The sequence below is a fragment of the Bos mutus genome, chromosome 1 (genome assembly GCF_027580195.1).
Source record: "Bos mutus isolate GX-2022 chromosome 1, NWIPB_WYAK_1.1, whole genome shotgun sequence".
In the NCBI taxonomy this organism is placed as follows: domain Eukaryota; kingdom Metazoa; phylum Chordata; class Mammalia; order Artiodactyla; family Bovidae; genus Bos; species Bos mutus.
Genome location: NC_091617.1, coordinates 45,529,751 through 45,553,281, shown reverse-complemented (window position 1 = coordinate 45,553,281; position 23,531 = coordinate 45,529,751). Strand labels below are relative to the sequence as shown.

Below are 23,531 nucleotides of genomic sequence, written 5' to 3'. Positions count from 1 at the left end.
GAACATGGTGTATCTCTCCATCTGTTTGTGTCATCCTTGATTTCTTTCCTGAGGTACTTGTAATATTATAAATTTTATGAAGTAACTCTCTGATAAAATTTCAAACAAGTCTGGTGGTGGAGCTGTCCATGAAAGAAGCCAGAAGAGGTAGAAAAGATAGAATTGATATTTGGACCATTTGTTCCTGACTTGGGGTTTGAAAATGGATAGAATTCCACAAGAATTCCAAAAAGCTTCCAGTGAACCTGTGAGAACAGTATAATAGTTATAGGAAGACAACTGACAAAGATGAGTAAATTTAAGTTTTATTTCTTTTTTCACAACATTTCATCTTCTTTTTTCCATACAGGTCACCATTGAACCAAAGTGTTCTTTTTATAAGGAAGATTGGGTTTCTGCTGATAAGGAAATCAGCCCTTCCATGTTAAGACAACTTACATATTAGTAATGAGAGAAAGATGTCGGCAAAATGTTACATCCATGTATTCAGCTTTTAAACATATCTTCATTCCTTTCAAAAAGTTTTTTTGAAGTTCACTGGCTTATGGCCATGGGTCCACTTTCCTACCCTTTCCCTGGTGACCACCATCAGTTCTTTGGTCTCCCTGCTTTTTATGTGTCACAAGAAAGTATCCTCCACTTCCACTGACCTCAAGACAATTTTCAGAGAGAGTTGTAAGTCATAACTTACACACAAAATCTTTAATAATTCTGATGCATATGCTTTGTGATAGTACGATTTTGTGGGAAATGAGTAGAGGAATAATCACACATCTGATTTAACATAGTACAGAACAGAAATACCAGCTCCAGACTGGCAAGATGATTCATGATCCAAGTCAATTAGCTCAGAGGAAACAGCATTTCAGAGTCATGGGTGACCACAAGAATTTTAAAACTCTAGACACAGGCAGAAATTTGGGGGCAGGGGATTTTCACATGGCTTGAAATGAAAAGCTTCTATCTCTAGAGAAATCATCTGGCATAGGGATGACTTGTGAAATGCCACATTAATTAGGAAAACCTTCTAAAGATTCCAAAGGGGACCCTGTCTTCTGAACAACAGAAAGACTGTCCTGGCTTATGCTATGTTTAAAGAGATTATTTTCTTTCTCATCTAGGATGCATGGCCCTCAATAACCACCAAGTGATCTAGGGAAATTTTCTGGTGCCAGTTTATTAATACTTTCTAAACAGCTCAGCCTTGATAAAAAGCAATCAAAAAAATTTATTATGCATCTCAGTAATACTAGGAAGCTAATTCTATTTCTATGCCAATAAGCATGACACCACCCTTATGGCAGAAAGTGAAGAGGAACTAAAAAGCCTCTTGATCAAAGTGAAAGAGGAGAGTGAAAAAGCTGGCTTAAAGCTCAACATTCAGAAAATGAAGATCATGGCATCTGGTTCCATCACTTCATGGCAAATAGATGGGGAAACAGTGGAAACAGTGTCAGACTTTATTTTGGGGGGCTCCAAAATCACTGCAGATGGTGATTACAGCCATGAAATTAAAAGACACTTACTCCTTGGAAGAAAAGTTATGACCAACCTAGATAGTATATTGAAAAGCAGAGACATTACTTTGCCAACAAAGGTCCATCTAGTCAAGGCTATGGTCTTTCCTGTGGTCATGTATGGATGTGAGAGTTGGACTGTGAAGAAAGTTGAGTGCCGAAGAAACGATGCTTTTGAGCTGTGGTGTTGGAGAAGACTCTTGAGAGTCCCTTGGACTGCAAGGAGATCCAACTAGTCTATTCTAAAGATCAGCCCCGGGTGTTCTTTGGAAGGAATCATGCTAAAGCTGAAATTCCAGTACTTTGGCCACCTCATGCGAAGAGTTGACTCATTGGAAAAGACTCTGATGCTGGGAGGGATTGGGGGCAGGAGGAAAAGGGGATGACAGAGGATAAGATGGCTGGATGGCATCACTGACTCAATGGACGTGAGTTTGAGTGAACTCCGAGAGATGGTGATGGATAGGGAGGCCTGGCGTGCTGCAATTTATGGGGCCGCAAAGAGTCGGACACGACTGAGTGACTGAACTGAACTGAACTGAACTGACGCCCAACTAGCATTAAAAGAGAGTTGGGTTGGTTTGTTTGACTGATTTTTCCAAGGGTGGCAAAACTTCTGAGGGAATTGGGAAGAATATTCTTGGCTCCACCCTAGCTGAGTCTCAGTGAACTTGACTATGGTCCTTGTAAGCACCTTGATTTGGCATTGACACTGAAGAAAAACAATCATTACTCAAAAGAAAAAATATAGAAAAGTTTGAAATTGACTATTAAGCCAAAAAAAATTCCCTTTCCTGATAGTTTTAAGTGAGTGTTCTCTTTTCCTTCATTTGGCTCTGCTCATGAGTAAAATAAGATCACTAAGGACAAATCTAATCAATATGGCTTATTATTATCAATCTCTATTATCTATACAAAATTTCATGATACATGTTAATTTGCTATATATAACATAATTTGTAAAGTACTTGCTACTAAAGTGATACTATACAAAGTGTGAACTAAGTGAAATGTGTCTCTGACTCCCCCACATCTTGCTTTTCTATGATTTTTTCCCATCCCCTATATCCTTCATCTAGACATCTCCAATAGAAATACCACAAGTCACATGAGGCTACCTAAATTTTAATTAAAATTAAATAAAATTTAAAATTCAGTTCCTCTGTTGCACTGGCTACATTTCAAGTGCTCAGTCGTCATATATACCTAATAACAACTGTACTGAATAGTGAAGATAAACAACATTTTCATCATTGCGGAAGGTTTTAATGCACAGTGCTAGTCTCGACTTTTTTTTTTTTTTTTTGTCTCGACTTTTAAAGCTCTGTGATCCCTCTTTGGCCAGTATTCTCCCCACCCAGGTTATAGCTTCCCAAGCATTTCCTCATGTTTTCCTTGCTTCTACTTTTATTACTGTCATAACTTTTCTGAGTTTTCTCATGGTTCTCCACAGAAAATTCTGCTTTGTAATTCCTTCTTTGAAAAACTTCCTTAAAACTCAAATAACTGGATAAACTAATTCATATTTAGGCAATTTGTGGATGCACAGAGTCGACATGTTGTTTCTCCCAAGTAACACATTTGCATCTTATTAGAAAGCTTCTAGAAATTTCATGCATTTACACAAAGGGTTGATTCTAAAATGTGTGGCTTTGAGCACCATGGTAACAGGAACCTTGGTGAACAGACCTCACAGTGCAAGAGCCTTTAGAGTACATTTCAAAGCACCTTATCCTGTTGGCCTGCACATCTATAACAGCCTTGGGTCACTATGTTATTTTGTCTCCTAGGAGTTCTGAGAAATCTGTCACCACAAAAGAAGTATAATTATGCATCCAACATGGATTAGGGATAGTAGGTCAAAAGATGTTTGTTTTGATTGTAACCATGAAAAGTTTTAGAGCTCAGGGTGGGGTTTGGGTACCATAATCCATTTATTCTTTGCCCATTCTGGGCTTCTTGCCAAGTCATCATACAAATGACAATCAATAACAAAATAAGAGATAATATACTATTATTTAATAATAGTTTGACAAATGTTCCCTTCTCCCCCAACAAAGGGCTCTGACAAAAACTGAACTGACAAATGCAGCTTAGGCCAGAAGACATTTTTAAAAGAAAGTAAAGAAGGGGGCAAGGAACTGGCAACTATGCCTGGGAAAAAAGTCTTCTTTATCTGTTTGCCACAAGCTTCAAGAAGTAAAGGTAAATATCCACCTCCCCAGAAGGCTTTTGTTCTCTTAAAGTGTTTCCAAAAAAGAGGTAGAAGAGAAAAAGAAGGTAACTGGATCTGAATCAAAAGCAAGTCATAAGCTATGCAGAGTGTTCCACATTCTAGATTCAGCTGATTGATTTTTTGTGGTGTTATTTAACTTGATCTCTAGACATAGGAATTTTTATAGAACTAGATCCAACTAAATCTAAATCACAAAAAGAATAATCAATAGCATCTCTCCAGTGTTTATTTTGGATTTTAGGGGGTTTTTTAATATTATTTCTTATTTGTCAAAGAATTAGTAGCACACAGGTTTAATAGTGGATTAGTGCTAAAAGGTTAATGAGAAGGCCGTACTCTAATTTCACTGTAACCCTCCCCAGAAACTACCACTTTAATCTCCTCTTAGCTTTTTTTCTGTTTTTTTTGTTTGTTTGTTTGTTTGTTTGTTTTTTCTGGTAGTTATCTGCTGCTGCTGCTAAGTCACTTCATTCGTGTCCAACTCTGTGCGACCCCATAGACGGCAGCCTACCAGGCTCCCCCGTCCCTGGGACTCTCCAGGCAAGAACACTGGAGTGGGTTGCCATTTCCTTCTCCAATGCATGAAAGTGAAGGTGAAAGTGAAGTCGCTCAGTCGTATCTGACTCTTAGCGACCCCATGGACTGCAGCCTACCAGGCTCCTATCTGCTGCTGCTGCTGCTGCTGCTGCTAAGTCACTTTATTCGAGTCCGACTCTGTGCAACCCCATGGACTGCAGCCTACCAGGCTTCTCCATCCATGGGATTCTCCAGGCAAGAACACTGGAGTGGGTTGCCACTTCCTTCTCCAATGCATTAAAGCGGAAAGTGAAAGTGAAGTCGCTCAGTCGTGTCCGACTCTTAGCGACCCCATGGACTGCAGCCTACCAGGCTCCTCCATCCATGGGATTTTCCAGGCCACAGTACTGGAGTGGGGTGCCACTGCCTTCTCCAGGCTCCTATCTGATTATGTCTAAATACCATTTTATACTATTATCACTCTAAAAAAAAAATTCATTATGGAAAATGTGAAACACATACAAAAGTTAGAAAATAGCATGATGAATCCACCCCAGGGACTCATCACTTGGCCAGTCTCCAATCATCTAAACAAACATTCATTTATTCACCCACTCATCTCACTGTATTTTTTAAGTAAATAGAAGATATTGATATATCAGTTTAATTTTAAATATCTCAATATATATCACTCAAGGTACAACAATTTTTAAAATCTTTAAAAAATATAATCACAATACTATTATCCCACTTCCAAATTTAACAATTATTCCTAACAATTATCAAATATCCAGTTATTGATATCTTTCCAGCTGTCTCATAATCTTTTACATTTGATTTATATAAATCAAGATGCAAACACAATTCTCTTTTTTCTGTGTAATTTAAGTCTCCTTTCTTTTAAGCTATGGCAGGCAATTTTGCTCCCGGAGACTATTTGGCAATCTCTAGACACATTTTTGGTGGTCACAACTTGGAGGCAAGATCTCAAAACTCCAGTGGCTTCTGGTTGGTAGAGACCAGAGCTGCTGCTAAAAATTCTACAATGCACAGGATAACCCCAACCACAAACAATTACCTGACCTAAAATGTCAATATTGACAAGGTTGAGAAACCCTCCACCCCTCAACCCTCCTTATTTCTAGATCAATTGACCTCTAGTTTTTTCCTGCCTTCTGGACTTGCTAATTGAATCCCCATTTTGTCTGATGACATGGCCCTCATTCTCTATAACTTGTATAAATTAGAAATAAAGATGGAATACTTTATAATATTAAACCAATAGAAAACATATGAAGTAGTAAAACTTCTGTGTGAAAATGTGAATCAGGCAGTTGGATTATAGATTATGCTGAAATAGCCTACAAAAAGGGCCACAAAATAATGCTACTTTATACAGTCAGCAAAAAAAAAAAAGACTGGGAGCTGACTGTGGCTCAGATCAAGAATTCATTATTGCCAAATTCAAACTTAAATTGAAGAAAGTAGGGAAAACCACTATACCATTCAGGTATGACCTAAATCAAATCCCTTATGATCATACAGTGGAATTGAGAAATAGAGTCAAGGAACTAGATCTGATAGAGTCCCTGAAGAACTATGGATGGAGGTTCCTGACACTGTACAGGAAGAGTGATTAAAAACAATCCCCAGGAGACAGAAATGCAAAAAGGCAAACTGGTTGCCTGTGGAGGCCTTACAAACAACTGTGGAAAGAAGAGAAGCAAAAGGCAAAGGGAAAAAGGAAAGATATACCCATTTGAATGTAGAGTTCCAAAGAATAGCAAGGGGAGATAAGAAAGCTTTCCTCGATGATCAGTGCAAAGAAATGGAGGAAAACAACAGAATAGGAAAGACTAGAGATCTCTTCAAGAAAATTAGAGATACCAAGGGAACATTTCATGCAAAGATGGGCACAATAAAGGACAGAAATGGAATGGACCTAACAAAAGCAGCAGATATTAAGAGGTGGCAAGAATACACAGAACAACTACACAAAAAATATCTTCATGACCCAGATAACCACGATGGTGTGATCACTCACCTAGAGCCAGACATCCTGGGATGTGAAGTCAAGTGGGCCTTGGGAAGCATCATTACGAACAAAGCTAGTGGAAGTGACGGAATTCCAGTTGAACTATTTCAAGTCCTAAAAGATGTGCTGTGAAAGTGCTGCACTCAATATGCCAGCAAATTTGGAAAGCTCAGCAGGGGGGCCTAAGGACTGGAAAAGGTCAGTTCTCATTCCAATCTCAAAGAAAGGCTATGCCAAAGAATGTTCAAACTACCACACAACTGTACTCATCTAACACACTAGCAAAGTAATGCTCAAAATTCTCCAAGATGGGTTTTGACACTACGTGAATGAGAACTTCCAGATGTTCAAGCTGGTTTTAGAAAAGGCAGAGGAACCAGAGATCAAATTCCCAACATCCGTTGGATCACTGTAAAAGCAAGAGAGTTCCAGAAAAATGTCTACTGCTTTATTGACTTCGCTAAAGCCTTTGACTGTGTGGATCACAAAAAACTGTGGAAAATTCTTCAAGAGATGGGAATACCAGACCACATTATCTGCCTTCTGAGAAATCTGTATGCAGGTCAGGAAGCAACAGTTAGAACTGGACATGGAACAACAGACTGGTTCCAAATAGGGAAAGGAGTACATCAAGGCTGTATATTGTCACCCTGCTTATTTAACTTATGTGCAGAGTACATCATGAGAAATGCTGGGCTGGATGAAGCACAAGCTGGAATCAAGATTGCTGGGAGAAATAGCTATCACCTCAGATATGCAAATGACACTACCCTTATAGCAGAAAGCAAAGCTGAACTAAAGAGCCTCTTAATTAAAGTGAAAGAGGAGAATGAAAAAATTGGTTTAAAACTCAGCATTCATAAAACTAAGATCATGTCATCCAGTCCCATCATTTCATGGCAAATAGATGAGGAAACAATGGAAAAAGTGACAGACTTTATTTTCTTGGTCTCCAAAATCACTGCAGATGGTGACTGCAGCCATGAAATTAAAAGACACTTGCCCCTTGAAAGAAAAGCTATGACCAACCTGGACAGCATATTAAAAATCAGAGATATTATTTTGCCAGCAAAGGTTATATAGGCAAAGCTATGGTTTTCCAGTAGTCATGTACGTATGTGAAAGTTGGACCATAAAGAAAGCTGAGCACTGACGAACTGACATTTTTGAACTGTGGTGTTGGAGAAGACTCTCAAGAGTCCTTTGGACAGCAAGGCGGTCAAACCAGTCCATCCTAAAGGTGATCAGTTCTGAATATTCATTGGAAGGACTGATGCTGAAGCTGAAACTCTAATACTTTGGCAACCTAATACAAAGAACTGACTCATATGAAAAGAGTTTTCCTGACACTGGGAAAGATTGAAGGCAGGAGGAGAAGGGGTCAACAGAGGATGAGATGGTTGGATGGCATCAGCAACTCAAGGGATATGAGTTTAAGCAAGCTCCAGGAGTTAGTGATGGACAGTGAAGTCTGTGTGCTGCAGTCCACAGGGTTGCAAAGAGGCGGACCCAACTGAGCAAGTGAATGCAACTGAATGGTTTAAGTATGAAATTAATGACCAACTATGTAATTCTTGAATTCTCAGCATCAGGTTGCATAGCAGAAATCTATTGTACTACCATTTCCTTCTTGCGTGACCCTCTTCTGTCATACGCTACATATGTGCCCCTTCAATTCTACCCTTCAGCCTGTCTTGTGACCAGGAATGTTGGCCTGTATACATAGCATCAGTGGACTCCCTTGCTCTCTCTCTCTCAGGTCTGGCTCAGTCAATAGACATATTTGATTTCCATTTCTGCTGAGAAAAAATTCAGGAAAACATGCTTAAATCTTAGGATGTCCAGAAATCACATCACTTACTTTTCTTACCATTTCCTGTTTTGTTTTGTTTGTTTGTTTGTTTTTTCTAGTTTTTATTATTGCTATTTGTATGCAGGTCAGGAAGCAACAGTTAGAACTGGACATGGAACAACAGACTGGTTCCAAATAGGAAAAGGAGTACATCAAGGCTGTATATTGTCACCCTGTTTATTTAACTTATATGCAGAGTACATCATGAGAAACGCTGGACTGGAAGAAACACAAGCTGGAATCAAGATTGTGGGGATAAATATCAATAACCTCAGATATGCAGATGACACCACCCTTATGGTAGAAAGTGAAGAGGAACTCAAAAGCCTCTTGATGAAAGTGAAATTGGAGAGTGAAAAAGTTGGCTTAAAGCTCAATATTCAGAAAACGAAGATCATGGCATCTGGTCCCATCACTTCATGGGAAATAGATGGGGAAACAGTGGAAACAGTGTCAGAATTTATTTTTCTGGGCTCCAAAATCACTGCAGATGGTGACTGCAGCCATGAAATTAAAAGACGCTTACTCCTTGAAAGGAAAGTTATGACCAACCTAGAGAGCATATTCAAAAGCAGAGACATTACTTTGCCAACAAAGGTTCGTCTAGTCAAGGCTATGGTTTTTCCTGTGGTCATGTATGGATGTGAGAGTTGGACTGTGAAGAAGGCTGAGCGCTGAAGAATTGATGCTTTTGAACTGTGGTGTTGGAGAAGACTCTTGAGAGTCCCTTGGACTGCAAGGAGATCCAACCAGTCCATTCTGAAGGAGATCAGCCCCGGGATTTCTTTGGAAGGAATGATGCTAAAGCTGTAACTCCAGTACTTTGGCCACCTCATGCGAAGAGTTGACTCATTGGAAAAGACTCTGATGCTGGGAGGGATTGGGGGAAGGAGGAGAAGGGGACGACAGAGGATGAGATGGCTGGATGGCATCACTGACTCGATGGACGTGAGTCTGGGTGAACTCCGGGAGTTGGTGATGGACAGGGAGGCCTGGCGTGCTGCGATTCATGGGGTCGCAAAGAGTCAGACACGACTGAGCAACTGATCTGATGTGATCTTTTAATTCTTACATCTTCAGGAATGTAACCAGAGATAATTAGGGAATTATGTCACTAACCAAAAGTTATTTAAATGGAAAAACATTGTTTCTGTTGACTCAAAACAGAGGAAGGATGCTCAAGCAACAAAACAAGGAATAGAGGTTTCCTCATAGTAACTGTACATGACTCACTGGCCTTGTTTGTAAGCACATATGAGACACCCCCTGAGTACACCTCAACACATTGGGAGTCAGGGACATTTTAGGTTAATGGAATCCTGTGTCATCAGAAGAGGCATGACAAAGAAAACCTGAGTTTGCTTAAAGAGGAGCTCTTCTATCAGTGTATGGTATTGAAATATGGGACAAGCTGCCTAGAGAATACTCCCTCAGAGGAGGGTACATCCTCATACCTAACCCAGCACTGACATAGAGAGGACTCGTATAATTATTTGTTGAATGCAAATTCAGTATATCCTAGTGAAATTTTTCTTTCTCAAAAATTTGAGGAAGCACAAAAGAGAACACTTAATCTGTCACTCTTGTATTTTTGACTCAATTCTGATCAAAAAGGAATTGCTTAGTGAAGCAGAAGTGACACGAATATTAAAATGCTATGAGCACTCCTTGGAGAACTGGTTGATTTCACGGCTGAGGCAAGGAAAATACCAGAAGAGCATACACAGCATGGTCATAACAATAAGGAAGGACTCAAAAACAAAGGATGCAAACATCTGAAGATGGCATAAGAGCCTGAAAGAGTAGCCAATAGCCAAAGTTGAAAAATATTTATCAACAGATTAACTAAAATGAATATAGACTCCTAACCCTAATAATAATTTAACATCCATGAATCCATCCTTTTATAAATAAATAATTACATAAACCAATGAGAGAGAAGACACCATTCTTCCTTATGAAAGCATTACATGAGCTATCACCTCATACCTGCTAGAATGAAATACAAATGTTAATGAGAATGTGGCTAAGTGGTAAAGAATCTACCTACCAGTGCAGGAGATGTGGGCTCAATCCCTGGGTCTGAAAGATCCTCTGGAAAAGGAAATGGCAACCCACTCTAGAATTCTTGCCTGGAAAATCCCATGGCAAGGGGCCTGGTGGGCTATAGTCCATGGGGTCAAAAAGAGTTGAACATAGTTTAGTGACTAAACAACAAATGAGAATGTAGAGAAATGGAAAACCTCATGCACTGTTGGTGGGAATGCAAATTATTTCAGTCATTATGGAAAGCAGTATGAGGTGTTCTTCAAAAAATTAAAAATAGAACTTCCATATGATCCAGGAACCTCATTTCTGTATTAATAGCCTTAGGAAATGAAAACAATATCTGGAAAAGATATCTGCACCATGTTCATTGCAGCACTTTGCCCAACATCCAAGACATGGAAACAGTATAAGTGTCCATTGATGGATGAATGAATAGAGAAAATATTATATTTATATATTATATGCATTTATATTTGTTATATGATTATATAATTCAGCCATATATCTTGCCATTTGTAACAATACAGATGGATTTTGAGGGCATTACTCTAAGTGAAATAAGTCAGACAGATGAAGACAAACCCTGCATGATATTCCATGTACAGAGAAACTAAAAAAGTCAAATTCATAAAAATAGAGAGTAGATTGATGGTTGCCAGAGGCTTGGAGTTTTGTGGGGTGGGAACATGTCAAAGGATATAAACTTCTAACTATAAGATGCATAAATTCTGGGGAATCTAAGGTACAGGATGGAAAATATATTTAACAATACTGTATTATAGACTCAAAAGTTAAGGGAGTAAATCTTGAATGTTATGCCTTCACACACACAAAAAAAATGCTTATTATGGGAGGAATACAGGTGTTAACTAAACTAACATTATTGTGGTAATTATTTTGCAACATATATGGATATCAAATTATCACATTGTATAACTTAAATTTACATATGTTATTTGTCAATAATATTTTAATAAAGCTGGAAAAAATAACATAATTTTATTTCCTTAAGTTTGGTTTAAATCAGGCTATTTAAAAAAAAAAAAAAGGAAAAATTTCAATTAACGCATAGAAAATAACAACTAGAACAACACGTAATAACTGCTGAAAGTAAGATGCACTTCAGGATGCTAAAATGAGTGGGTGAAAGTTTAAGTGAAAAAAGGATATTTGCATGTTCTCAAAGACTCCCACAAAATATTGAGTAATAAGAAGAGGGAAATAGTAACTTTTTAGTGGCGATCCTAAGAGACACCAACCTAGCTAACTGATTAAAGTTAACAACCCTAGTAAAGTACTTTCCAGAATCATCTGGGTTATAAAAGATAAAGAAAAACTAAGGCATTGTCACAGATTGGAAGATACTAAGGAAACATGACAACTAAATGAAATGTATGATCCTTGCTTGGATCCAGAAATAGAAAAAAAAGAAAAAGAATATTTATGGAGAAATGAGCAAAGTTCAAATGAATTTTGTAATTCAGTTAAAAGTAACTGAATTAAGGCTTAATACTTAGTTTTGGTAATTGTTCTATAATTATGTAAGATGTTAACAAACACAGGCTGGTGAAGGGTATATGGGGACTCACTGGGCTATTTCTTCAACTCTTCTGTAAATCTAAAATGATCTCAAAATAAAGAAGTTTTTAAAATGTGATGAGCACATCTTGGAATTCCTAAGACAGGAGGTCTGGAACACTTTGTAAAATCAGCACACACTCATTCACCACTGGGAAACAGTTTCCAAAAGTTCAGAGGAAAGATAGACATGATCTCATATCCAGAGATCCTAAAGGGAAAGTGATTCAAGAGAAAAAATGAACTCAAACAAAAACACTAAAAATATGAGAAACTTGTGAATCATCTTCCTGCCTCTTCCTTTTCCCCACACTCAGTCAGCCACTGAATCCTATCAATTCTACCTTCTAAATGTCACTCAATCTGAACTCCTTCTATTACTCTGCATTGAACTAATTGTATGTTCATCATCCTCTTGACTAATGGCTTCCCTGACACAAGTTTTCCAAAATCTAACATATCCTGTGTTCACACTGCCAGAATTGTTTTTCTAAGAGAATCTATTTCCCTTCTCTCTTCAAGAACATTCAAGTTGATTCCATTTGGAATAAATCCAAATCCCTGAGAAAACATTCACCACCTCTCATCATTTAGCTGTTCCCTAACTTCAGTCTCGTCTCTGCTCATTCACCCAAGAAGTACTCTACTCCAGCTGCAGAACTAATTGAAGCACAGTATATATTATCTGGCTTCTGTTTATGTTTCATTTATGAATTAGTTCAGTCACTCAGTCGTGTCCAACTCTTTGCAAACCCATGGACTGCAGTATGCCAGGCTTCCCTGTCCATCACCAACTCCCAAAGCTTACTCAAACTCATGTTCATTGAGCTGGTGATGCCATCCAATCATCTCATCCTCTGTCATCCCGTTCTCCTGCCTTCAATCTTTCTCAGCATCAGGATCTTTTCCAGTGAGTCAGTTCTTCACATCAAGTGGCCAAAGTATTGGAGTTTCAGCTTCAACATCAGTCCTTCCAATGAATATTCAGGACTGATTTCCTTTAGGATAGACTGGTTGGATCTCCTTGCAGTCCAAAAGACTCTCAAGAGTCTTCTCCAACACCACAATTCAAAAGCATCAATTCTTTGGTGCTCAGCGTTCTTTATAGTCCAACTCTCACATCTGTACATGACTACTGGAAAAACATAGCTTTGATTAGATGGACTTTCATTGGCAAAGTAATGTCTCTGCTTTTTAATATGCTATCTAGGCCTGGAGTGCTGCGATTCATGGGGTCGCAAAGAGTCAGACATAACTGAGCAACTGAACTGAACTGAACTGAGTTTGGTCATAGCTTTACTTCCAAGGAGCAAGAGTCTTTTTATTTCATGGCTGCAATTACCATCTGCAGTGATTTTGGAGCCCAAGAAAATAAAGGGCACAAACAGAACCTTGTGCATACCAGGACCCAGGAGAAAGGAGCAGTGACCCCACAAGAGACTGACCCAGACTTGCCAGTGAGTGTCCAGGAGTCTCCGGTGGAGGCATGGGTCGGCAGTGGCCTCCTGCAGGGTCGGGGCACTGAGTGCGTGCATGGGAACTTTTTAAAGAGGTAGCCATTATCTTCATTACTTCCACCATAGTTTGGCCTCAGGTCAAACAACAGGGAGGGAACACAGCCCCACCCATCAACAGAAAATTGGATTAAAGATTTACTGATCATGGCCCCGCCCATCAGAACAAGACCCAGTTTCCCCCTCAGTCAGTCTCTCCCATTAGGAAGCTTCCATAAGCCTCTTGTCCTTATCCATCAGAGGGCAGACAGAATGAAAACCACAATCACAGAAAACTAACCAAACTGATCACATTCATGAATAGGATATCACATTACCCAGCTTCTCTGTCCCACAAACTCTTATTCATTCTTGATCAAACATCACTTCTGTTCCAGACTTCTCTGATTTTTCACAGCCTCCTTATCCCATTCTACATGCTCTACAAGCAAAATTAATCCTATCTCTTTGCTATGCTCCCACAGAACATTGTGATTACTCTTAATAAGCATATGCTATATTTACTGTATATGGCTTATAGTATACAAGTTGGCTTACCTTAGTAAAGTCTTCTGATGGGAACACTCATATCTAATTCACCTAACAATCTCCAGTCTGGACTCACTGCCTAGCAATTAAAGGCCTGTCAACACCACTGAATGGGGTGAACTGATTTAAAATATAATCAAATCTGATTCCTAGGGGATGCAGAGAGAAACAGTTAAAGGAGTATATATATGGATATACATGTTCCTGTTGAACTTAAATTATTAAATGACATTTAAAAAAACTAGGGGGAAATAAAAGCCTTATGATTGTAGATGGAAGTAAAAGAATAGTATTCTAACAAGAATACTAATAACCAAAATATTTTAGTTTTGTCAAAACAAAACATTTTGTCAATGACAAAAATGTCATTGACAACAGAAAGGATCCTATTAGCTACATCAACTTTAAGAAAAATGAGTAAGGGAAAAGCCAGCTATTGATGAAAGATAAAAATAATGTCAAAGATGAAAAGTAGAAAAAAAATTACTCAACTTTTCTTTTTATTTACATTTTCATCAAGGAAAATGATGTTCACATTATAAGAAAAGTCTTGTTAAAGGAAATAAAGCCACATTGAAAAAACTAGTTATCAGTTATATTCCAGATTCAGTTATATCCCAGCACCTGACAACAACTTGATGATATTAATCATTGACACAGAATCATTGTCAGAAATCTTTAAAAAATTATGAGTTGATGTACTAAATAAAAAATTGCAATTAAGAACAAAGTGAGAGAGACCAATGTAAATCAGTGTTCTGTGAATGAAATGTGAGCTTCATTCACAAGGAACTGTGAGTTTCTCAGTTTAATATTAAACTCAAATTATACAATACTTATTAGAAAGGTGGTTTGCCAGATATTATAAAGCTGCACTGTCCACTATAATCACTAGTCAAATCTCATCATTTAAATTATTTAAATTTTTAAAAAATAAAAATCAATTCCTGAGTCACACTAGTCACATTTTAAGTACTCAGTAGCCGCATATGGCTAGTGGCTACTATACTGAAGAGCACAGGTAATACTTATCACTGCAGAAAGTTCCTTTGGACAGTGCTGTTAAAGGAAATAGTGAGCACTGGGAACCAGTATCATTTACAGAGAATGTTATACTGAACTAATAAAATATTATTTCCTAGGATTGTTACACTGTTGGAGACAGGGAGTATGTAGATATAGACTATATCGATTTCAAAAAAATTCAACAAACTTTCTTGTGAAACCCTAGTTGATTAAAAACAGAATATGGACAAGGTATAAAACAACTGAGCAAACAATTGTCCTCACAGACTTCTGATTAATGAATATAATTTTGAAAGAATGATTTACTAGTTTTCTCCAAAATCTTGTCATTGGTCCTCTCTTGCAAATTTTTCATCAATAATTTGCTGACAAATAAAAGGAATAGTCACCAAGCTTTCAAACAGCTAAATGACATACAGATTATGTCATAATTTTCTGGAGGACAAGTTACTGAAACATATCAAAACCTGTTACAATTTTACTTACTTCTTGAGTCACAGTTCTACTTCCTCAGGAAATAGTCACAGATGTTTGCGAGGCTTTAGCTACATGGTGTTATTTCTGGCAAAATATCTGGGGGAAATCTAAATGTCAAGTCATGAGACTAACTAAATAAACAGCAATTAATTTGCATTGATCATCACTGTATTTCCTACAATACTATGCACTTCAAGGGTATTTTTAAAATATATTGAATAAAAGATGAATGAAGTGAGAAAAAAGGAAATTATAAAATAAACTATACCATACGATCATATGCATCACAGATATCTGGTATTGCAATAAATGCATAGAGGGATATATGTATGTACATAGAGATGAAGACTAGATAGAGATATACTAAAATGCTGATAATATTTATCTCTGGCAAGGAGTTAGGGAATATCTTTGTTTTCTCCTTTTAACTCAAGATTTTTAAAACCCTGTCATGAATAGATGATTCTTTAGCATAAGGACAACATTTTGAATAAAGAGCAATGGATAATACATTTGATTATAGAATCTATATTTTAAAGGAAGAAAACACATTCAACAAGCTAGAATAGTGGATCAAAATTAATAAGAAAAATCTTACTAGGGACATATAAAATGTCCAGCTTTTAAGTTCTTAAAGTCCTCTGGAAAAAGTACTGTTTTGCAAAGACTGACCTAACAATAAGTTTGTCAAAATAAACACAAAAATTTTAAACAAATTTAGTAGCAAGATTTCCAAAAGGGTGGATACAAACTTAAATTACATTAACAGGGTATTTTGCCCAAAACAGGGAGAGTAATAATGGTCCCTCTGTTCTCTTGGGGTGATACAGCCATATCTGTTCACGGTCTTCCTTTTTTCATACAATGGAGCTTATCTGGGTCAGGTGGGGGAGTGGGGAATGGGTAATTAGGAAATTGAATATTTCCTAGCATTGTATAGGACTTATATTATATAAGACATATAGTATAGGACTTAATATCCTATACAACATAAGAAAAAGTTAGCCAAATTGGTGCTTTTTAGCTTAAAATATGAAAAACTGTAGGAATTCCTAGATAGTTGTTTTCATGCACAGAAGAGGGACTAGATGGTATTAGGTCACTGATAATTAGGTGACCTAATTATTATTTAGGTGACCTAAAATAATTAGGTCACAGATAAGTGATAGGAGTTCAGATTTCCACTTAGCATAAGGAAAAAGGGCAAGTAAAAACTATACTGAACTCACAAAAACCTACACACAAATGTTTACAAGCAGTTTTATTCATCATTGCCAAAATGTGGAACCAACCAAAATGTTCTTTAATAGGTAATGGATGAATAAACTGTAGTACATCCAGACAACAGAATATAATTCAGTACTAAAAAGAGATGAGTTGTCAAGGCATGAAAAGACATAGATGAACATGAAATGTATATTACTGAGTGTAAAAAGACAATCTGGAAAGGCTACATATGATGAGTTCTACTCTACAACATTCTGAAAGAGGCAAAACCGTGGCAATAATAAAAAGATCAGGGGTTGCCAGGGCTTAGTGGAGTGGAAGGGAGGAGTAGGCTAAGCACAGAGGATTTTTATGGTAGTGAAATTTCATGACAGCATAGTCGTGGATACATTTCATTACACATGTGTCAAAACCATAGAATGTACATTATCAATAAGGAAATCATGAATAAGACTCTCACTAGAACCCAATCATGCTAGTACTCTGATCTTGGACTTCTCAGCCTCCAGAACTATAAGAAATAAGTGTTTACTGTTTAAACCACCTGATCTATTCTACCTTGTTACTGCAGCCTGAAATGACTAAAACAAATACTTCTGTTTTTAAACCTAAAGTATTGTACCTCTGAGAATATACAATGGTAGGCCAGTAGACACCAAAAGCCTCAGTGTAACATAATATCTTTCAAGAGCATTCATTTTATTTGAACTTAAAAGAAAAAAATTTTAAGGGTTATGTCACTCTTTAAAATACACATAAATTAAAAAAAAATAAAATAGAAGAATGTCCTTTTTGACATGAAGTGCTTCTAAATTTTCCCCCAGGCCTCACCAATGGACAAGAAATACAAATTCACACTGCCCTTAGAACACTGTAGTGGAAAAGTTAAGAGAAACACTTATTCACTGTGTGCCAAGAACTATATGTTCTGCAGGAGAGGAAAAAGTATGAACAAAGGCCCAGTTGCACCTTTCAAGACTTGGCTGTTCAGAAGAAGGATGGGCACAGATCCCTCATAGGATAAAAACACTGATCTCTGATGGAGGGCAAATATGATTAACATCCTCCACCAAGAAAAGCATCGACATCTTTCCTAGTTGTGGAATTAACTGCCACTCATCAGCACCATGCCAATCCTGAGAATGTGGTTTCATAAATGTCCTAAATAGGTAGCAACATCCAGGATCTGCTTTCTAGTGGGAAATGCATGGTTGACCTTAACTGACATCTCTCAAGGGAAGAAGATTTACATTAAAGCCTACTTTATCCATGGAAGGTCCAGTCTTTATTGGTGCCGTGGAAACAAACAGATATTCTAATTAATTTCCCTTTATGCTTCCCTTTTTGAAGTATATTTATTGTCACACAGTGTATGCAGGAAAAAGAAGAAAAACAACTTACTTCCATTGCTGGTGAACTTGACAGACTGTGTATATCAACATGAACCAAATAAAAAGAGAGGCAAGATGAAGTGAGCATGTGAAAAGGAGAAATGTTAAATATATAAAAATAATGAAATATATCTTAAAAATCAAGGACTGTTACAAAAACTAAAGCATTTCTATCGCTATGCTATGCTAAGTCACTTCAGTCGTGTCCAACTCTGTGCAACCCCATAGACGGCAGCCCACCAGGCTCCCCCGTCCCTGGGATTCTCCAGGCAAGAACACTGGAGTGGGTTGCCATTTCCTTCTCCAATGCATGAAAGTGAAAAGTGAAAGTGAAAGTGAAGTCGCTCAGTGTGTCCGACTCTTAGCGACCCCATGGACTGCAGCCTACCAGGCTCCTCCGTCCATGGGATTTTCCAGGCAAGAATACTGGAGTGGGGTGCCATTGCCTTCTCCATCTATCGCTACATTCACATAATCAATAAACTGAAACTAGTCGGGCCTGGTGGGCTGCCATCTATGGGGTCACACAGAGTCGAACACTACTGAAGCAACTTAGCAGCAGCAGCAGCAGTCATACAGAGGCATATACTCTGCAATCCAGAAAGCTTATTTAATTGATGAAAGACTCAAACCAGGTTTTTGAGACAAAAGGCTATTTCCCAGCAGAATCCCAAAATTCAAAGTATCATTTCAGAGCACACCAACATAACATCATTATTAATTTCTATGCTTGCTGGGTAGTTTGCACATCTCCATCATCCAGGTTTCTGTGAGTAGAGGTGAACATGGTGGAAATTAAACAAGCCACACCTGCTGAGGCGTTGGGAAATTGGATCTTGAATAGGTTACTTAATATTAGTCATATGTAAACTGTGGAAAATACCTACCTCATTATGTGAAGATAAAATGAGATAATGTACAGAAAGTGACAGTGTCTGGTACATGGTGGGTGCTTTTGAAAATAGTTGCTATTCATTGCTATTACTGCCTCTACAACTAGGGCTTGTCCCTCCTCAACAAACTGCCAAATGACTTGCCGAGCAATGTTAGGAGACGCATGTGGGGCTGTGCTACCCTCAGGAAGTGAGGAGTTATGGAAACCACCTTCCAGGGGCCTTTGAAACACACAAGAATGGGTGTATCCAGACCTATCTAAGAGACGATCTATATGGGTTTTAATAACCTGCCCAAGCTTGTGTCACTGACAAAGCCCAGTAAAAATTCCCAGGAAATAAAAATAGAATCGGGGTAATAAAATAAAGACTAAACTTTTTTTTTCTTTGTGCTTAGTCTAGGGTCACCTGCTCACAGGGCGCAGTGTGTAGAGTGCCTCACGAGGCCCTTCATACCAGGGGTCCTCCTGAGAAAAGCCACCACGGACTGCGTGTTACTCAGTGATTCAAGATGGCAGCGGCGGTAGGCTGCATGCAGAGGCGCTGGGCAGAGCACTGAGCTGCACCTTGGCCTTCTCCAGAGAATTCCGCCCCTCCCTGAAGAGATCTCTATAAAGCAGCCCCGCCCATGACCAATCAAGGGAGTTTAATGCTCTTGAGCAGGAGTTCCCAACCTCCAGACCTTAAACTGGTACCTCCTTTAGATCAACCATGGCATTAGATTAGAAATAAAGTGCACAATAAATGTAATGCACTTGAATCATCCTAAAACCATCCCCCCCACCCCCATACTCGGTCCATGGAAAAATTGTCTTCCACAAAATCAATCCCTGGTGCCAAAAGTATTGGAGACCGCTGCTTTAGAGTGTGAACTCACATCTATCCATTCCCTGTTCAAAGAATAAGTTTTCCTTTGCTTCTGGATCAGACTTGGTCTCTCCCCTTCAATGGGTTAGAAAGACTCCAGGCAGAAGGACCCTTGTTGGGGACTGACTCAAAACGGTGAGTAACAACTGCAAAACATTGCAAACTTTTTCCCAGAGTGATCAAGAAGTAAGCCCTGGAAGTTCAGTATTAAGCCCTCCTCTATGGGCTTTAAATTTGTAAAAATATTTTATGCTTCCTCAGAGTGGTGTAAGATTCTTGGCAGGCATGGATGGATTAATGTAAAAGGTATCAAAGCCATCGCAGTTACCCTCCACCAGAAGAATTCCCTAGTGATTGACCAATAACCAGGACATGCCATAGACAGACAGCAGCCCACTCTGCACAGGTTATCTGGTGTGGGGCTAGGTGGGATGGGATGTAAATGAAAGTGAGCAAAAAGATGAACAGAGTAAACTGAAGTGCACCAAGGCATTGGTACATGAAAGCATCGAGGCACTGCCTCTAATACTAAAGGTCATTAGGAAATGTAGAGCAGAGTAAGCTACCTTTCTATATAAATCCACATCAAAAGGCAGAAGGGAATGCTTATAGTTCCGTTTATGATAAAATAGTCAAAGAAGAAAAGGGCAAGGATGCAGCAAATTGACATGCAGATGAGACCCACATAGATCAAATAGGTTGTCAAGGATGTTCACAGCAAAATGCTTGTGTGGAAACTCAAGCTTTCAGGGAAGTAGGAAAGATCACCAGATTCTCACACCTGGTGAGGCTACTTCGTGACACAGGTGAAAACCCAAGTACCCATCTTAGATTTTATAAGAAAATGCAAAAAAAATGACTGAATCATAGCAAAACCATCACTCATGCCTTTGTAGACTATACAGATGAGAATGTGTTCAAGAAATCTCAAATCTGTTCACAGAAGTGAAATAGTTGGGAATGAAAGTAAGCTCTGCTTTCAGCATGAGGAAGCCTTGAGGCTTAACATGTCACATGTATTAAAGTTTTCACTATCAGGTTAGGGCAGATGTGCAAATCAGACTTATCATTATAGCCTGCCAGAAAATTATGATGTCTAGAGTATAGCCTGAGACCCAAGTTTGAGTAGGTGCAAATCAGAAAAGCAGCTTGAGGGATTTCCCTGGCAGTCCAGTGGTTAAGAATCCACACTTCTATTGCAGGAGGCATGAGTTTGATCCCTAGTCTGGGAACTAAGACCCCTCATGCTGCATGGCCAAGAAATAAATAAAAATGAATTTTAAAAAGAGAAATAATTAAAGGAAGAAATCAATTTTAAAAAAGAAAAGAAAAGTAGGTTGATTTTCTCCTTCCCCTCTGGGCTGGATGGAGCCCACAGCAGCTATGGGAATCTTAGAAGGAAGGCTCCAATTTGTGGGAACCAGTGGTGGTTCATGGGATGGAATTGAGAGTTCCAAGAAGCCTACTACCGGATTCAGACTTGCCCAGTTATGTTTAGAAAACTGAAGAATGTGCTGACAGAAGCCCATTTTTGTGTGACTGAGAAGTCTCTAAGGAGAAAACCCAGGTTGAAAGAGTTATGCATAATGAGCTCCACTAACCACAAAGAGTTTTATGAAGGGGTGGATGAGGGGTGTGGACCCAACATGGTGGCACTAACTCTTATAAGTCCCAGTTGGACTAATGTTTGAGACCTGGAGAGAGGAAGGAGACTGAGTAAAACTCTGAAAGGAGGGGGATAAAATTCAGCAAACGCTCAGCACAGGTTTGAGGCCTGACTTCCAGAGTATGACACAGCAAGGAAAGGGTGTTTTCCCCTTTGCCACAGCCTGCCCCACCCCACAGCAGTGGCTTCCCAAGGATTCCAGGATCCATTAATGCCTGGAGGACATGCAAGTTATGCCCTTTAATAGTTAAGTAGTTTGGGAGCACATGTGACACTGTCCTTGGTGGTGAAGAATATTCAGGGCACATTATAAAGAACTGAAGCTCTTATAAGAACAAAGGGACCGGGGCCTGTGTAACTGTGATTATTCTGTTCTGATGAGACAATATCATGTTCTTGTTAATCATGTGAGCTCAGGAATCAAATGACCTGGGTTCAAACTCAGGTTCCACGCTGACTGTGCAAACAACTCACCAACGTCTCTGGGTCTCAATTTTCACATCTATTAAGTAGGGATAATGGCAGGACCTAACTCACAGAATCGTTGAGAGGATTAAATAAGTAAAAAGCTCGGAAGTTTCTGGTACATAAAAGGGGCTCAACAAGTATTAGGTTTGTTTCTTGTTTTTTGACTAATGAGTGTACCCACTGGCTGGTGACAGCTAAGAAAATACATGAGAGAAATACTTTCTTCACCAAAACCAAAAAAGATTTCTATTACTTACATTGAATCTACATGCACAATCAGGCTTAAGAGAGCTTCTGGGAGCTATACCAGGGTTCACTGATGCATATGCGGGTACTTCCTCTTCCAAAAATCACTTAAAGGAGCCTACAGATCTAAAATATAAAAATAGGCTTAAATAAGTAATAATCAGAACATAAAATGGAACCAAGATAGAGCTAAAAAACATACACACTTGCTAGCTGAGCTATATAATAGAGAGGTCAAAGGTCTTTCAAGATACATAGAACCCTGTTTTGATGTGCCCTAATCTGGCAGGGATGATGGGACATGGAAATTTATATTAATGTTGCCCTTTTTATATTCCAAGTGCACAATTGTGATGGAGATAGCATATAGCTGCTGTCACACTATGCGGCCTATATACAGAGTCCTACCAAAGACAAGAAAGAAGTAAAGAAATAAAGCTCAATTCTTTTTCCCTGCCTCAGAAAAAACAACTCAACTCCTTGGACCAACTTAAATATGAAAACCTAGAGAGACAAGTTTAAAGTAGTGATTTGTATGGGTGCCAATCAGAAGAGTCAAGTACCTTCATTTATTTTAAAGACTCTTTATCATCCAGGAATAATTCATCAATCGTCAATAGAAATCACTTTACGAAGTGGGTATATTAAAGAATTGTTGTTAGAGTATGTGTAGGTTGCCATGCAAGCAAGTAATTTGTCCATGTGATCAAAGTCAGTTGGAAAATGCTGAGTTAGGAAAGCTGGGTACCAATTTGGCAAACATAAAAAGATGTCCCCTGAAACCTGAAAGAGACAATATTATTTTATAATTTTAAAGAAAAAAAGTATTTAAAACATAAAGTTCAATTTGCTTGGAGTATGTGATCATTCAGGCTCAGGGATATGGAAGAGACTAGTAGAGATGGGGAGTTCCGGTGAGTTCGGCTTCCTCAACATGGCAGCACCCTTGTCAGTGGAGGTGGAGTTCAGAGGCAGTGCGGAGCTCCTGTTCAACAGTATGGAGAAGCATCAAGTCACCTTACCTGGAGGAACCTCCTTGTCTGGATCAAGAAGAATTTGCTAAAAGAGCAGAGTGGCCAGAGCTGTTCATCCAAGGCAACAGCTGTTCATCCCTGCAGTCAGGGATTCTGGTGCTGATTAACGATGCCGACTGGGAACTGCTGAACTACCAGCTTCAGAACCAGGACAGCATCCTCTTCAACTCCACGCTGCATGGTGGCTAAGGGCTGCTCTCTGTGTCTGGGCACCCTTGGGGTGGGGAGAACAGAACGATCAGACGTTCCCTGGGGCCCTACTTCCAGATCTTCCTGTCCCCCTTGGCTACTTTCTTCTCACTCTGTCCCCTGAGCTCCCTCCAGGCAGGGAAAAGAGTCCAGGTGCTAAAAATGAGACTTTCTCAGGCACGTGAGCAAGGGAAGGCAGGCCGGCTGGCAGGTGCCTGGGCC

The 23,531-nt window shown here is 38.9% G+C and overlaps 1 pseudogene; it reads left to right on the top strand.

Annotated features, from left to right (window-relative positions):
- Window positions 1-23,020: 23,020 nt before the first annotated feature.
- On the top strand, window positions 23,021-23,309 carry LOC102269654 (ubiquitin-related modifier 1 pseudogene; annotated as a pseudogene).
- Window positions 23,310-23,531: the final 222 nt, after the last annotated feature.